Source organism: Bacillus rossius, chromosome 1 (assembly GCF_032445375.1).
Source record: "Bacillus rossius redtenbacheri isolate Brsri chromosome 1, Brsri_v3, whole genome shotgun sequence".
In the NCBI taxonomy this organism is placed as follows: domain Eukaryota; kingdom Metazoa; phylum Arthropoda; class Insecta; order Phasmatodea; family Bacillidae; genus Bacillus; species Bacillus rossius.
Genome location: NC_086330.1, coordinates 251,624,549 through 251,643,074, shown reverse-complemented (window position 1 = coordinate 251,643,074; position 18,526 = coordinate 251,624,549).

The following is an 18,526-nucleotide window of genomic DNA, read 5'->3' as shown; positions in this document are numbered from 1 at the left end:
CATAACACAGCCGTTTGAAGTCGCTGAGAGTGGCTGGATGTAACTAAGAATTCCTCATACATATGCAGTAGATCTTTTGAAATATGGGTAAACATTTTGTTGATTTGGCTGGAAATATTTGCAGTAAATAAAAATTTATTTTTGACGTACACCAGGAAGATGATTTAACAAATTGTGACAATAATTTCCACATTACCTAGTAATGTAGGCGTTTTAAAGGTGTTTTATGGACGTTTTCATAAAATGGTTCAATGTGATATGTCATATTGCTTAAAAAAAATTATGTCAAAGAAACATTGGTGTCATTTCACCAGTTAGATGGTTCGCCTATTTTAATATAGATCACGATATAAGAAGTTAGGGAGTTGGTGTGTGCAATATATTCCCATCTGGATAGTAACACTTTTATTTTTGTTACAATAAACTTCGACCTTTAATTTTGGTCGATTTGTTAAAACAGGGTGAACTTAGCTTTTATCAGACACAGTCTCCATACACTAATGGATGATTGCGTTTACACCAGTTAAGTCATTATTGCCCCAAGGTCTCGGTGCCAAGCCATATTCATGGAGGTATTAATCATTGGAGTTGAGGTCTGTTCTGAGGTTGATGTCAACTGTTTATTAATATAATAGTGGTTGTATAAATGTTAATACTAGAAGTTTGTTCAGATAATCTAAAGGTACTCGTTATGAAGTATCTCAAAAATTACCATCAGGAGTTGAGCATGGTATTGTTAAACTAACATGATACCAACTCGTCTGCAAAGAATTTGTGATGAACATCAATCCAACCAAAAAATATTTTACTAGCGAGATAAGAAAATAAAGGTTGTGGGAGGTTGTTCTCGTTTTGACTTCAGTAATAACACGACAAAGTTTGCACCGACCAACTCCCCGAATTTCTACCTCTATTGCGGAGTCTTTGACATGCACATAATACGTCGTTGGAACGGACAGCCCTTGCGTTGGCACCACTGCAGAGCGAGGAGTGGAAGGATGTATGTAGGTGGAGAAGGTAGGGCCGAGAGCATGTAGGAGGGTAGTACCGTTCACGTCAACGGACAATGAAATATAATGCAATTTCTGTCGTGCGCGCGCGAGAGAGAGTAAGAAAGGGACGGTGGGAGGAAGGGAGAAGAAGGGTTACAAGTACATTATCATATTTTTAAAAATGGTTGCAAGGGATCCCTTTCAACGGTGAGTCACAAAGCATGGTCGCTATCCGTCTCCCGAGTCCCCTACCTGCTGCTCGCGCGCGCTGTAATGAGATATGAACATCTGCCTGCCCCTCCCTCACCAACGTACTCGCTGCGTCACCTGTTCGTACCGACGCCGCGCCGTCCCTTTGTGACGCGCAGGCAGCACTTCGGCGCGACGCGACGCGGGCGACAATCTAATCCCTACGGATATAAACACTAACGCGAGAAATTTACCTTGGCAGTTGCGCGCATAGCAATACGTTTCTAGAGGGTATCCAAAAGATATATTTTTTATCAAATTGTGATGATGGTTAATAAGTGCTCAACATTCATGTCGACATCGGGGTCATAAGTGACATCGAGGACGAGAAGTGATGGTAAAGAAGAATTTATGGAATTAATACGGGTGAGCGAATACTGGAGTATCCCGACAAAACCCACGTGCTACTTCCGCGGCTGCCACTGCGAGTCAATCCGGGCACGACCCCGTGAGCGGGCTCGACGTGTTGAAGTGCGATTAGCAAGAAAATGGTGTTGTTCTTTCAAGTACATATGAATTATTTTATTTACTTGTGTAAATCAGTATTGTTAAAAAGGTTATATGATTTTTTTTAGCTGTGTTACATTTTTTTATATCCTGGGCAGTTATTTTGAAGTGAGTAATAATTTTGTTAGTTCATTTTTATTTAGAAAATTGTCTTCTTTCTCTCTCTATCTCTCTCTCCCGTTTTACCCCTTACTATTTACTTACGTGTGGAGGTTTGAATATTCAAAGAAGTTTCACTTCTATCGCGTGTACTCAGCTACACGCACTCTTTTATTTTAGGATTTTATTTTAATTATTATTTACTTAACAGTAATATTTCATTACCAACAAGCCAAACATCCATTTCCTTTTCAATGCTAGTGTGTGACCACTTTAATTTTATTTTTATTTTGACAATGTAAATAATGGTTACAGGGTTCCAAATTAGTTTTCATTATGAAATAATACAGCCTGGTCTCACCCGGGAGTCGAACCAAAGACCCGCTTCTTCGAACGCCGGCGTGCGTCCTGCGACGCTAGGGAGTTCCGCGCGGCTCACTTGCCGTCACCCCCACCCCAAAATGTTTCTAATAAAGTTTAAAATCATGTAGATTACATAAAATGCTCCATCTTTGCTTGAAACGTGTTAGAGAGAAAAACATTCTATGGTGTTGATTCATTTGGCAGGTAACCGGGATTTCTCGTTTTTATTTATTTTTATATCGGAATAAGCAATATTATAGAGTGTTACTTCAATGAACCATTCCTCTTACGTGCCACGCCTTACAAGTTTCGCCGTGACATAATCGTAACAGCATATAAAACAAAGAAAAATAAATCTCCGAAGAGATGAGCTTTGCCAATGGTGTGGAAAAAAACTTCGCGTGCCATGGAGTAACAACGTGTAAACAAGCAAAATCAATTTATAGGCGGATGAAGACAAGGATTGCAACGAAAATTTAAGTTAAAGTTGTCGACCTCACGGACCAGGAAGTACTGAACATTTGTTTGAAATTGTTCTCAAGAGAGCGCCAACGGGCAGTAATGTGGTTACCAGTGGCGGATTTAGAGGGGGACCCGGGGGCTCTTCCCCCCCCCCCTTTCCAGAAGGGTAAATTATGCACTGGATAAAACGACTTCTGAAGTAATAAACAGGTACTATACTAGGTCCAGACTACCGGTGCCCCACCTAGAATTTAATCCTGGATCCGCCCTTGTTGGTTACTGTGACAAGTACGGGACTACACACTACACTGTAAATGTTTTTGCAAATGGAACGGAATTAATTATTTAAAATTACTGATACTAGTAAATTTGTACGTGTACATGAAAGCAGCGGTATCGCTACAAAAAATGATAGTATTAATACTGGATCCTGAGTCTTGCCCGAGGATTAATGTTTTTTGCTGTCCTAATACCTACATTAGTTAAAGTTATTTTTAAACCATTCTCTGAATAGCTTTCCATTATTAACAGAGTACATTAAAAGTAAAAGGTATAATAAAACAAAATAGTCCAATTGTTTAATACTTAATTATATTTTCCATGGTTGATGACATTTATGATTGTACAAAACAACACTCGTAAGCGCGACAATAAATATTCAATATCATTTTTTCAAACACGCATTATTTCATATATGCACAAATAACCATAGCAATGTGTTGTACAATTTAACAATATTTACAATATCTCTCAACTGTTTTCCAAAGGAATCGTTTGTAGGATTCAATTATATGTACGAACGTCTGAACTGCTCGTAAAACAAGACTTTATAAAAATAATTCTGCGAAAACGGTGGGCGATGATACAGGGACTGCTGAAAAACTATTACACGTATAATCTGTATGGGTTTCAGAATTCCCAATATATCTACCAATTTTTTACTTCTTACATAACATCACCTCTATTTCATATCTAATATGATACGTGTTCGCCTAGTGCAGTATAATTGGGCGTTTGTTTGTGTTTTAGATTTATAAATAATGTTATGTTGTAAATTTCTAAATAAACTTGTGTATAAAAAGTGTTTAGAGCTTCTGGACTGGTTCGGGAGTTCTCCACTTGAGGAAAGTTTCCTCTCGGGCTCCAGGATTTTGAATTATGGTCTCTCTTCCATGGGTGTGCCCAAATGGGAAGGGGTGGGTAGCTAATACACTGGATACATTTTCATCTTGTAATGACGATTTCATTATAAATGTAAAGCAGTTACGCCAAGTTCATAGTAACACTTCCAGTGGCAACTGCAATCCTCGGACGAACTTTTTCACCTTTAAAGAGACTGAATACATTGTTTAGGAACACTACCGGTGAAACAAGATAAACTGTACTAGCTCTACTGTATTTGCACTGTACACAGTAAAATAAATGTCTTACCTTAAAAAATTTTTTTTAGAAACGAGTTATCAATAGAAATTTTTTAAGGGTACAAGGACAATTATTTTAATTCTACAGCACATTATTGGGGAAAGAATTCTTTTTTGAATAATACAAGTAAAATTGTGTTAATTCTACAGCATATTATTGTAGGAGATACAAAGGAAATTTTGGCGTTTTTACACAATTTCAGCAGCTGGACTGACAGAGAACTGGAACATACTAGAACTAACTGTTTTACCCACCGCTAGTTTGTGAGATCTACAATGTCCCAGTCAAACGAGGGTCGCCCAGCACCGAGGGTGCGCCCTCTCTAATGGCAGCGACCCTCTTCGCGTTATTCTGATAAGCTGACTTTCTCGCACATAAATTTATTTCTCACTTTACCATGAAAATATATGTCGTAAAATTTAACAGTTTTTTTTGGCAGCATATATACATATTAGGAAAATTGTAATTACATGAACACTGAAGTTTTATATCACTTGGTAGTTAACCTACCATGTCCAGTGAGCTAACAAACATTAACACGCTGGGTTTGGCTGGCGAAAAGAACAACAAACTGTAATACAATTTTCTGGATCTTATCTAAATTTAAGTGCCATTTGACGGCAGCGAGCGCTTACAGAAATTCTTTATAAATACAATCGAAATTTTTGGAATACCAATGTTGATATTGTTGTAATTGCAGCGAAGACTCTTGTTTACAAAAATATTATTGGTAATTTTACAAAAATTTGTAATTATATAAAAAATGTTTATAACATTTGCTTTTTTTATGTAACAGTACAAAATTTAAAATTAAAAAAAATACTTTTTCACCAGGTTTATGAAGATTTCCAGGCATCTTTTTGTAAGACATTACGGTTTTTCATTTTAATTTTTCATATTGTGCTTTAATACTAATTTATTTCCTTTGTTATACATTTTCTGGGGTTTGTTGTCTATAGCATTTGTTTTAAAAGTTCAAAATGCCTTATAATTTGTTATGTCCCACAAATTATATCTACTTACATTCAATTTATGGCATTTAATTCATTACAGTGTAAATATTTTTTTCATCGCTGTTTACTTGTAGCATATTTTGTAACAAATTATAAATTTTTTTGGCCATTGTTAATTGTATGCTGTGTGTATCTTATTGTGGAAAATATGTATTTGAAAAAAATAGCTTGTGGTAGGCATAATTGTGAGTGAATTTCATTTGTGAATTTTGGTAACACTAATGCTACATTTTGCAATTTATTATTGCATATAAGGCATTTGATATAAAGAAATAAAAACAAAAGTTTGTAACTTTAATATCTGTGATAAGTGACCACTCAAACCCAATCACTCCCCCCCCCCCCCCCCCCACACACACACACACAAACTCACGCACAATGTTCTGGGTACGCTCATGCCCTTCACCTACGTGTAGCGGAAGGTAATGTTAAGCCAACGCAGTGTCACCTCGGCCAGTGCGCCTCAGTTGCGCCATGTTTATCACCCCTGGGCGATGGCTGGCGTGAACCCAGCCTGTAAGTCTTTGCTTTAAAAAGTATTTTCCGTAATACCTTTGTTAAATAGCAATTTTATATACACGTACATGTGCATTAACATTCCCGCTGTAAATATATATATAAATATTATTATTTTTAGAAATATAAAATTAAATTAAAAATCTTATTTTCACGCGTGAACAAAGTTCAAAATCATAATGGATGAAAAAAAATATATTTTCACAGAAAATGCTTGTTTTAAATAACTGTAAGTATAACAACCATAAGCTAGCAAACGAGATCAAATAAAGTCATTGCTCATGTGTAACGGCCATTTAAATGTTTTTTCCCACTCTAAATGAAGGGCTGAGAAGGCTTGGATGGAAGAATTTATTTGGTCAAATTTATTGTAAGACCTGCATTTCGGTATCTTCAGTAAACGGGGTTATTCGAAGGAAAAAAACAACTCCGTTTACGCATGTGCGAGTTGGCGGAGATAGCAACAGCATTCCATTGCGCTATAAGAATATGTTAGAAGGAATTTAAGCATGGAATTAAAAGATTTTTTTGCCGTTGACTCGTCCAATACATTAGTTGCAAACAGGATTCTGTCATAGAAATGCCCGTCAAATGGGAAGCATGACGCTACCGCAAACGAGCCATCCAGAAGCAGCGTCGGGGAACGCTGATATCCCACAAGTATTGTATGAATGGTGTTTCAGATCATCCCCCATGCAGCCCAGTCTTGTCAACGTCTCTTCAAGCCCATGAACATTGACTTGGGTCGCACCGTACCGACGATATCAATGCACCTCACGATGCTGTTACAGAGTGGCTTCATTCCAGGTGGCAGATTTTTTAAGAATGTATTTCCAAACTTGTGAAACGTTTTGACAAGTGCCTCAGTGTGTATGGTGATTATGTCTAAGAATAAAGTACAGTTTTATTTAGTTTTCAGTCTACATAATAAATTTTGTGTAACCACGAAGGTTTGTCATTGATCACCAAAAGGTAAGGGTCTTTTTTTTCGAATTACCCTTGCATTTAATATAACATAAAAAAATAAGTCGTAACAAATTTGTTTTCAAACATCTACAAATAGTTTTTTTCTCATTCATTTACATTGTTTTGCTGTGACGATCAAAGAAGCGCCAATGTTTACAAGTAAAACTTTCTTTCAATTTGTCTTGAACAATTTGTTTTTTGCTCTTAATCAGCCGTTTCTCATTTAAAACTATCATTTAAACAACTCATTTAAATAAACTTCAATAAATTTAACAATTCGGTGTTCGTTTTAACTACGCATTTTGTTACTGCTATTCCAAAAGGATTCCCCTCCAGTCTGTAATAATGATTATAAAAATATGCGTTATTTGAAAAACGCGTTTCAATGACTTCAACACCGTTAGTAATTCAAAGCTTAAATTTACAAAGAGCATGGGTTACACTTTATCCAAGAATATTCATTATTTTACTCCTACTTTCTTTAAAATACAGACATTGAGTTAACTTATTTTATACATAAACTATCAATAATCATATGTAAATATTAACAAAACCTTTACAAATCCGGTTAAGTCTATATTAAAAATTCACTTCTTTTTATTTCTCGGGCCTGTTTGTTTTGTTTATAACGGAACACAGAAGTCTGTTTCCGCAGTAGTTTTTACGCAGACACAGTTGTCTGAAACCACGACTAACACTTCCTTAATTTCAAATGCATTATTCGTTTTTAAGTCCGCGAATTTATTGTAATTTCCTAACAGTGGATAGTTGAAAATCTACCTGCCTGTGAAAATAAAACTTATCATTGATCTACTGCACGCCCTTAGCTTTACGATAAACTGTGAATGGAAAAGGGAAAGAAATTAATGCGAAATCATGACTTTCTCTCTCTCTATTTTTGGACTCGCAGCACTTGCGTGTAGTCCACGTGATATCGTGCGCGATGTGATTGCGAGCTTGCCTTGCTTGTATTATTCACTGGCATGGCATCTCATATGTTGAATTCCAACTCCTTGAAGAGCGAGGGTAAAGTTTATCAGGTAGTTATAGGGATCTTTTTATTTTAGATATTGACTTCAGTGCATTTATTTAGGAACAAAGAAAAAAATATGTACTGCAAAACCAAACAAGATAAGGTCAATATTTGACTAGTTTAGTTTCATAAGCATATATTGTCTTAATATTTAGTGGTGTATCAAACGACTGTATAACAACTTTAAAAAATGCTTAGTTAATTTAGCGAAAATTATAAGAACCTAAGACCAAAGCTTTAGATGAGACATGCAAACGTAAGTCCACTTACAATGTATATACCTATGGCAAAACATCCTTCTTGCTGGCAACATTCATAAAGAGGTTTATGGAAAACAGCGTATCACTGATGTGGGTAGTGTTTTTACTCTCCTTTACACTTTCCCATTTGTGGCTTACAAGGGGAGATCAGCTATTGGTCATCACTAGGGACCGGAAAAATTCGCGGGTACAATGACCTGCAGGATGAACTCCATAGTTCCACGTACACTCGGTCAAATGTCACCCACTCATTGGCTGCTGTGTTTTGAGACGTCCCAACGTAGCAGTCTGTGATTCGATACAGCTATGGCCGGGTGTTTCTAATTGGTCCAGAGTCATCCAGGTGAGTTGTGTGCCAATAGCAGAGGCAGCACTGAGGTATAACTATTTGTATTTTAGCCTATCGCGATATGATTTCGCGAATTTTTCCGGTCTCTAGTCATCACCGATTTTACCCGGATTCACATTATATGAAGGCTTGGCTAGAAACGAAGGTGACTCAAATGAGAGTTCCGGGTGGTCATGCGTTTGGAAAATAACATTTTTGTTGCATATCGGTCAGTACACACGACATTTATTTTACTGTAATTTTTCAGCAGTGGTTGGCGGAGTGGCAGGAATACGAATCGTAATGCGTGGATCGTGGGTTCTAGTTCCCATGCGGAAATTTTTTCTTTGGCTTCTTTTCAATTTTTACTATATTTACGCCACAAATAAACCGAAATAATGCATAATGTATTTATTTATATTTACACAAAAGGCATAGGGCGTCATTATTTTAACATGTTCATAATCATGGATAATGTGGAATTGCAAAAAACTTTCAAAGAAGGAATTGCAAATAAAGCGTACATGAGTACTTCGTTTATACAATTAGATACTTCTATTACTAAACAAGTTGATTAATTGCGTGTGTTGGGGTAATATCCATCGTGAAAACAGGGGAAATATTAATGGTAGCGGCACCTTGTACACGTTAAAAACGCCGTATTTTACAGTTGCATGATTGTTTTAAAGTAAAGTTCAACAAACTTGACTGGCATTCATAAAAGATTCTCCCTCATCGCACAGTTTATCAGGAACCACGAGTAATGCATCATGTTACTGAATACCAGCGAGAATAACTGGTTATGTGCATGGAATGTAATGTTAACCAGTCGACACAGGATGTGATTTATTTTTCTCTCTCGATGAGATAAGAGCAGTTTTGAATCTTCCTGGTCAATTTATTTACCTGACGATAAAAATGCACATCGCAAGGTTTCACTATTGGCGTAAGTATCGTAACAATTGAAAAGAAGCCAAAGATAAAAAAAAGTTGCCCACGGAAGCTCGAACCCGCGACCCTTGCATTTCGAGTCACACACATCAGAATGACGATATGTAATATTACAACACATCTAAAAGAAACTTCAGGAAAACCAATTTGTATGAAATTACGAGGCTTCCGTAAAAAAAAAGGAATATTATTAATGTAACAAAAATTGCAGTTAATCGATTTAAATACAAAAGTATTCATATTAAATCATCCTGAGATATAAATTTCAGACCTTTTACACTTTCTGGTGATAAAATATTATTTTAATCACACACTGTTAAATTTTTCCACCTTAAATTTCGGAAGAAAACTGGTTACAAATTATCCAATGATCTTCGTAAATATTACCATTATTTCCGTAAATATGTAGGTACAAAGTTCACTTACTTTCAGCATAAATTCACAAGAATAAACTTGATATATTAACAAAGCTTTGAAAACGTGTAAATACTACTTGCAAGATCATTCATGTCTTCCGCGTGTGTGTTTAACTTGTTTATAAAGGGGAAAAAATGCTCAAAAGTTTAAATACAGCGTAGTTTAAGCGAATAACTGGTTATTATAAATTACGAATAACTCTTCATTTATTTATGGCGAATTCTTCGTTGAAATGTTTGTAAATTTAGTTTTATTTATAACAGTGTATATGCACATGACCAATTTCTCTTCGGATGTGTAAAAGGTTGCGTAAGTGTTTGTAATTTTTATCACTTGCACAACTATTTACAGCAATTAAATCACACTTCGTAAATTTCTCTTGAAAATATTTATTACAGAAGAACGACAAAAAAATGGAAATAGCTCTTAACTAACAGTGATGACGATAAAATTAAAATTAAAATATCAACATAGTAAGTGAGACACCCACCTTTATCCAGGATGGAAAGTTTCCGAATGTGTACAATCATCGACCTGGTAGTTAATCGAACTGGGGCCCTGGTATCACCAGCCAGAAGCTCTTGCCGACAAGCCAAACAATGGCTTAATTTTAGACGATGTAAAATCCACGGATTCATTTCGCGATAGGCTTAAATCCAAATACGTAACTTATAAAATTTAGACTATTGCTGCAATTGGCCAGTTTATGTTGTGGACTTTATGCCAATGAGTAACCCTAAATGTAAAATTAAGTTTCGTATGACAAGAAATCCAGTTGAGACTAATTTCAAATGAGCACCAAATGCACACGTGGCATTTGTCCAAGCAAGTTTCAGAAAACTCTGTGAAGCCTTTTTTAGAAGTCTTTTAACGTGTGAAATTTTCCATTCTCTTCTTATTTTAGACTGTTTCTTATGCTAATGGTATTTTTGGACCGTGCTAAGGCAAGCATCGCCCGGGACTCCAAGCCCGGGTCCCTCGCACCGTATCATTGCGTGCGACCAACTGCGCTTCTGTTTGAGTGAGTGGATGCATCAGGGTGTTCTTTCTTCCGACACTCCAGGTCGCGAAGCAACCGACACCAACAGCGGGCAGAACGCAATGGTTCATGCTTTTTTCTTTCCTTGCTGGCCGGTCCGACCCCGTCATGCAAGCTCCTCCGTGCAGGAAACATCGTTGTTCCGGAAGAGCAGACATTAATGGCGAGCAGCCGCAGTGTTCTCCCTCTCTCACAAAACGGAAGAAAGAATGAGAAGAAGCAGCAAAAAAATTTCTCTTTGTGCGTCCGAATGTAAGTGAGCGCCACTCCATCAAAAAACCCCAAAGAAGAAACTTCAAGAGAATGGAAAACATATCACTGTGTGAGTCGGGATCCTCTCATGTCCACGCAGGGAAGAAATCCTTTGGTATTCTTCTCGCGTTTCTGTTCTGACGAGTACTTCTGTGGCACGCCCACAGATCTAGCGTGGTCATTCCATCCAGGACTATCAGAGGCTGCTTTTCAAATAACTTACCGTTTTGAGAACATTTGAGTATAATGTTTACACCTAGTATACAAAGGCGATAACATCATGTTAATATACAACCATTGTATATAAGATAAATATAACATAAGATAACCTCAAAATCTCATAAAATCTTACAGCAGCTTACAGCTTATACAACCTGAATATTATTTCTTGGAACAGGCAGCTACGGTCAGTGAATTTTGGACTTGTATTGGGGTTCTTACAATTTGTATATAGTGTGAAACTTTAAATTCTTTTAAAAACTAAAAATTAATCTCATTTTATTTTAAATATTTACGATGTGCCAGAGCTGACCGGTAAGCCGAGAACAGCTGAAGGACCAAATATCTTAAGCAAATTAATCTAGGATAAACCCCGTTTAACTAGCGCGGAGATAACAGTTAACACCCAAGTTGTTTAGAACCCACTGCGCTGTCCGGAGGTCCCGTTGCCTCGTATGTCCATGCGAAACCTGGCGACGTAAGTCTCAGCTTCACATTTACTTGGTGTTTGGTTCATCGCTGGGGGAACAATGCTGGTGGCACCACAGCGCGACCCGCGAAGGGGACGATGCGATGTCGCGTTGTTTGAACAAGCAGTTCTGACACGCGCGACGAGCAAAGAGAGACTACTATGCATAGAAACATCTTACCTCGATAACAAAAATACATGTGTTATCATGTTGCCAATACACTTAGAATACGAAACTTAGACACGATATTTAACGTAGAATTATTTAAAATAATGGCGAGAGTGATAAATATAGGAAAATTGTGTCTAAGACTACATTTCTTGACGCGAAACATACGTAGATTCCGCATCCTCCACTAGAATTCGTTACCGAAGCATCTACGTCGAATATCATATCATTCGATTTGCAGAGCGAAATTTTAAAATATATAATGATACGGCTCCAAAGAAAGCGAATAAGACTTTAACAAAAATACTAAACCCCGAACTTAGACCTAATTTTTGACAAGGAATGTTATTAAAATACTACCCATCTTTCATCAAACCATTAAACCGTTAATACTTTAAAGTTTTCCTTAGGTTTTGAGAACTTTGGTTCACGCCATCAGTCACAGATGACAGCACCGTAGTAACACATTTCCGTTTCATGCGAATTCCGTTCCATTCACGAAATTACTCCCGCCAAATGCCGTGTACAGAGAGCTAAGATGCTACACATCCTAATATTTATTTTTATCACATAATCACTAAGCATACGGCAGCTATATATTATTGAAGTCTTTTAATATGTTTTTGGGAAAAAACATTTTTACTTGAAATCTATCATTCAAATAAAAATAATTCCCTGTGTAAATACATTTAAGAGATTACACATATAAATCAAAAATAAAAATATATATTTATACTAGCATTACCAACGCACAAGTCGAACTATCCTTCGAAAAAAAAAATTCTAACCCTTATTTCAGTAAACCCACCAGCCAAGGAACATCATATAATGACCACGGAAGCCTGCGATCTTTATTGGATGTAGAAACGCTTGTATCTAATTACGAGAAGAATTTACTGCTATCTAGTGGCAGATTTTAAACTAACAGGTTGGAACACGTTTGGACAGCTCAATTGTGGCATGCCAGGCTTTTCTGGACCGTGGTGACTTCAAGGAGGGCAGGTCCAAGCTCCCAACGTGGTAGAAAATTTCTACTCTGGCCACATCTCTTGTTTGTCCTGTATTGAACCTGTCTGCTTAATTTTACCATGTGGCATTCCACACGAATGTGCCCGTGGTTTTCCCTGTGTCCATGCAGGTTTTAACTTGGCCCAACTTGACTAGTTGGATTCTAGATTTTATATAGGGGAGTTGGTCATGACATCAATTGCTGCAGTGGCTGGCCAATATCCACTAAGATACCTTCCTGCATCGCTGAAACCCAGCGTGATTGGACGCTGAGCCGCACTTAAGAGTCTTCCCTAACCCTGACCTCTCCCAACCCAATGCGCTTAGTTTTTATTTAGATGAGGGAAAAAACAGAGTTGGCAAGAGAATGAACAAACGCATAAATTATTAATGGGCTTAAGGGGGCTTAGACCCTGACGTCTTGGATTTTTCCATCATTTTGCTATAATTCCAATATTTAATTATTCTTCCCAATAGTTGGCATGTCAAGGCACAAATCATACCTCCCAGCCCTTCTATACCTTGTTGCAAGCACATATACACTAACAGGCTCCAGTCTGTAAGAGCCGCGAGGAAATAATTTAATATTTCACGCGGACTACAAATGTCATGGTAATCACACCAGTTCACAACTGTTGACTTCAACAAGTTCTATGCCATGTCAAACCACACGGAAGCCTTATTGCAAGCGATATAAAAATGTTTTAATTTTAAGATGAAGAGGTCTCGTCTTCAAGGAGGTCATTAGAGACTTTGTGGGGGCGGGGTGAAATGATAATCGAGCATTTGCGGGCTAAATTAGGGGTAGAAACGGAATTCCGTTGAGAACCCACCTGCTCACGGAAACATTCACCACGCTTCCCACTTGCGAAAATTCTGTGATTGGTTCCGCTTGGAATTGAACCTGGTGCACCTTGAAGCGTAAAAAAAGGGGGGGGGGGGGGGAGAATTAGGTGATAGATCTGATCACTTATATTTATGTCTCGTTGGTGGTAATGAGCCAACCATCCCACTTTATGACTATAAACTTTCTTTAGTTTGGCAAGTTGTATTGCGGTTCGTGTGGACCGGGCCTTCAGACGATATGCGCGCCCGTGCCTCGCCCGCAATGCGAGCCAGACTCTGCGGCAGAGCGGGTCCAACCGTCCAGCGCTGATTCGAAACACTTCACCGCGCACCGCTTCGCAAGAAACCTTCTTCAAATGATTCGTGCAATGGGGAATTTCGATTTAATGCAATTTCTTGGACATACGTCATTGCACCTGTTTAGGTTCATCGTTGGGTTTGTCTGTTTGACATCAGCTGTTTGAAGCTTGTTCTCTGTGAGTTTATGTTTTCATTTTTATTTTATAATTTTCGTTCTTGAATTTTTTCCATGACAAACAGTGCAAACCTACAATGGCATTTGTCCAAGAAAGTGAATTAATTCACAATAAACTGTCAGCTGGAGCCCTACCACATTAAAAATAAAACAAAAACTATGTGGTATTCTTTAAATTTACGTTTTAAAAAAATATTTCTAATTGAAAATATATTAACTTCCTAGACAAAATATATAATAGATTATATATAATATATATTATATAAAATAATATTACGTTATCATGACCATGCTTTATGTAATAAAGCATGGTCATGTAAAATATTTAAAAAAAAATAGTAGTGCGAAAAATGATGGTTAAAGCTTCTGGTTAGTAAGTCGCGGGTGAAGGGTTCTATTCACGGCCAGGACTGGTTGTTGTGCTGTCCCTTCAGCTCCATGCTGCATAAGACAACAGCGAGCCATTGCAGAGTCATCTCGCCCAGAGGCACCATGGTCATCTCTCCGTGGTGATGGTGGAGGACTCGAACAGGCGTTCAGGCCGATCAACCTATCAGCACACAGTTTTAAGTGCTTCAGTGTGGCGTAAAAGTAGGTAATTATAGTATGTTCTGGTGCAGTGGCTGGTGGCGCGGGATTCAGGGATTCGAGGCGGCCATCTTAGATTTCGTCACTTCCAGCGGCCATCTTGGATTTTACCTTGACCTTTGACCCCGGCGGCCATTTTGTTTTTCAAGAATATTTCACCATTTTCTAGAACACTCCACCATATTTATTTATGACTTCACATCCACCATCTTGAAAATCCTCAAATATTAACATTGAAAAACGGGAAAAAATTATAAAAAAATATTCATACAATTTTAATTTAAAAACTTGATGACTTCGTCATCGAGCTCTTCACTTCTGTGCGTTGCTCCTTTCGTTACGATGCCATAATCATCAAGCTCCCAACTCCTACCTCCTACCCATGAATTATAGTCTGCTGGAGGCAGCCATCTTGTTTAGTGGAGACCGTCATCTTGACCTGTTTGTTGGCCATATTCCTGTTATGTAATATTATGTGGTGTTTATATCCTGTTGACAACAGCAATTTTTTTGCTTAATTTGTGTTTTTGTCTTTTGTGTTTTTTGTAGTTTTCTTCTACAGACACACATGTGCTTAGCAATGGCGTATGTCCAAAAGCTTTATCAAGTCAACAAATTTGAACACAACAGAATATTTTATGGCAAATCGTCCAGAGTTTCAAAGAACAAAAATATCTTACTTCAATTGTATTTACATTCATTTATCCCTTGGTTTTTCCTGCTCAGTTTTTGACGTGTTGATTGCTGTTCCTCTACCAAGCTTATTTTAGCTTCCAAAATGTATACTGGCTCTCTAATGGCTTTGCCTATGCTTTGATTTGGCGCCACTATCTCAGGCAATAAACACCTACGATAAAATTTACTCAGTTTCGGCAAAATTTCTGTTTCTCATATGAGCTCATCTCTTTCTACTCCTTCTACAGGTAAATTCTGACTAACACCAGACATTACTATGAAGTAACAGTATTCGCGCTCTGTATGTTTAAAGTTCCTTGCAGCTGATAAAAATAAGGGTGTGAACGTTTAAGAATTAAACTTCCGTCGTCATTCACACGTAGAATTTTTTTTTCTTATTGCAGTTTCTTGAAGCCCTTGGTCAACTGCAGAAGGCCCACAATTGATTTCAACAAGTCCGTCAGGGTAGCACCCAAATATCAATATTAGAGATTAAAAAATAAACCATACTTCTGTACAACTAATCCGGTTTGTGCTTGAAACCTCTAAATGGCAATATGCTCATTGCGACGACCGTATTCCATTGCCAGTGTCGAAAACAGGGGCTTTTAGAGTAACTGTTTAACAAGATTTGAACAGGACGTAGATTATTTCCGACAACGCCGAAATTGCGGGCTTTTAACCGCACACGTCTCATTTTGTGCCATAGCTCACAATCAGCATGCGTTTTGGTTCGTTCCGCGAAATCAGTTCTCTCTTCCAAAGTGACTTGCAGTGATGCGATGTAATCAACATTAATTACTTAAGTTGTTTTGTCACAGAAATAATACTCCTAAATATACTAACTTGTGCACCTGTTAGATGTCAGACATGCAATTATAACATTAAATTAATAATATACATTTTTAATACTATTCATTACTATTAAATAAAACTAAACGTTATTTATATAATGTTTTTCAGTCACATAACAGCAAATATAAGACGTGTGTATAATCACTATGGCAGTCCATCGGTGAGTGGGCAAAGGCATAACCGAAACTCAGAAAATATAATTTAGGAACACTTTTAACGTAAATAGATTTTTACATTAAGTAAAATTTTTTAATAAAATGTTTTTTACATAGACATAAAATAATTTAAACACAGTATTCAATTTTAAAATGGAATAACTAAAAGCTTATTTTACAGAAATATTTCTGGAATGTTTTCTCAGTTTCTGTTTTATAATCTATTGTCGCTGACAATAAGTGCCACCACGTGAAATTGACAGTAAAGATTACAAAAAATAATAGACATAAATTTGAATCCTAATAAAAATGGTATTTATAGCTGCATATAGAAATCAAAATTGTCCCGCAAGCATCCGCAATTTTACGGTTAACATTGTCAGTGCACACAAGTGTAATGTATCGTTAAAAAAATTTCAAACTACAGGCATATACAAATTATTTTTACGCATAAAAGGAAACCTTAAATCCGTTTGAAATGTGTTTAGAGCAAATATATTTTATAAACTCTTACAAATGTTAAAAATTCAATTTAAATTCCAGAACAGCCAGTTTTCAATATTATTTTAAAATTTTTACAGTAGGTCACACATAAATGTCTCATATCCGTGTATGTATAGTAATATATATAACACTCAATGTACATACTTTTTTTTTATCAGTACGTGCCAGAAGCATTGTCGTTTTTGCGGATTTCTTTCGCTTTGATAATTGTGGCCGTTTCTTGAGACATTTTGTGCTGCCCATAATCGTACACTGCGTACCAAGACTTGATAAAGTTCGTTAAATAAGTCACACGTAGTCGAGCGTTACGAACACTAATACTACCCGGCTGCACAAGAGAGACTGAGTGACCTCGGTGAGACGCTGGTGTCACACACCCTTTCTCGTCCCTTATCATGCTCGGTAGCCGAGGGCGCAGCTAGCCACGGACCTCGACGCCATCAAATTTTTTATTAAAAAAATTCTAGTGGCCAGAATGAGAGTGTCGCTAGATTTTTTTATCTACTCAGCTCTACCAAAAATATCACAAAGTTTGAAGCAAACAATCATAATTTGATCATTTGTGTTTTTTCAGAAACATTTGCATTTTCGGGAGAAACCTAAGCCTAAAGATAGCAAAAGCTATTCTTTGTTATTTTTAAAACTCGCTATTAAAATAAAATTTTATCAAGTATGTGTAGACATTCAGATAGTACTTTGAGATCTCTGTCACAATAAATGTGAAGTTAAAAAATTTAATAAACATTTGGTTTGGACAGGATTGTTTCGATGAAGCGTCGGTGTGCATAACAGGGTGATATAAAATCTTCCTAAATTATGTACGAAAAAACGACCACAGAAAAAGCTATTTAAAGTTATTTGAAAATTTAATTTGTGAAGAACTGCGCGAGTAGAATTTATACTATTCTTAATACATGACCATCATGCTATCAGTTTTTGTTTTTATTTTCTGTCCTGTAAAGAGTTGAACACTAACCAGTGAAGTGGTAAATGCAGTACTGTCACAACCTCGCGCGCAAGGCGTGACAGATGACTAGCCCGTGTCCGTCTCCCTGGCTCACAGTCGCGAGGGGTGGATGACCTTCCAGGAAGGAGCTGGCAACACGGCAGCCTGTCTCCGCCACCTCGCGCGTCATCCTCTCCCCCCTGCTTCCCTCGTCAACAACCATGTGCTGGGCCTCGCGGCCTCAATGTTTCCATTACAAATAACCATGCTGTGTCTTAGTTTTTATAGATATAGTATCAGCCCCGCTGACTTTTTTAAAGAATTAAACTCAGTCAAGGTTGCAGTACAGCTGTTTAAGAGATTAAAAGAATAGCCTGAAAACTATGATACTTTAAATATTATATCACATGATATCACCATCTTGAAATAAAAAATTAACTTTTTTGAAGCTATAGCGCTGTTAATGTCTTTAAAATCTACAACATGGTTTTTGTTTGATGCTATTATCACAAAAATTGTGGAAATCGCGTGAGAGTTTGTTTTGCATGTAAATGCCTATCCCGAGGCTGGGGTGAATTTGGTTGAAGCCCGGCCTTAAGCACCTTCGACGAACATCCCGGCTTCTGGTAACTAGTGAAAAGTTTCAAACAGTACATAAATAAATTCATTTTTTATTTATTTTATATTTGATTTATTAATATATAAATTTACAACATTTCAAAACATTAAAATTTATATGGCATCAGTA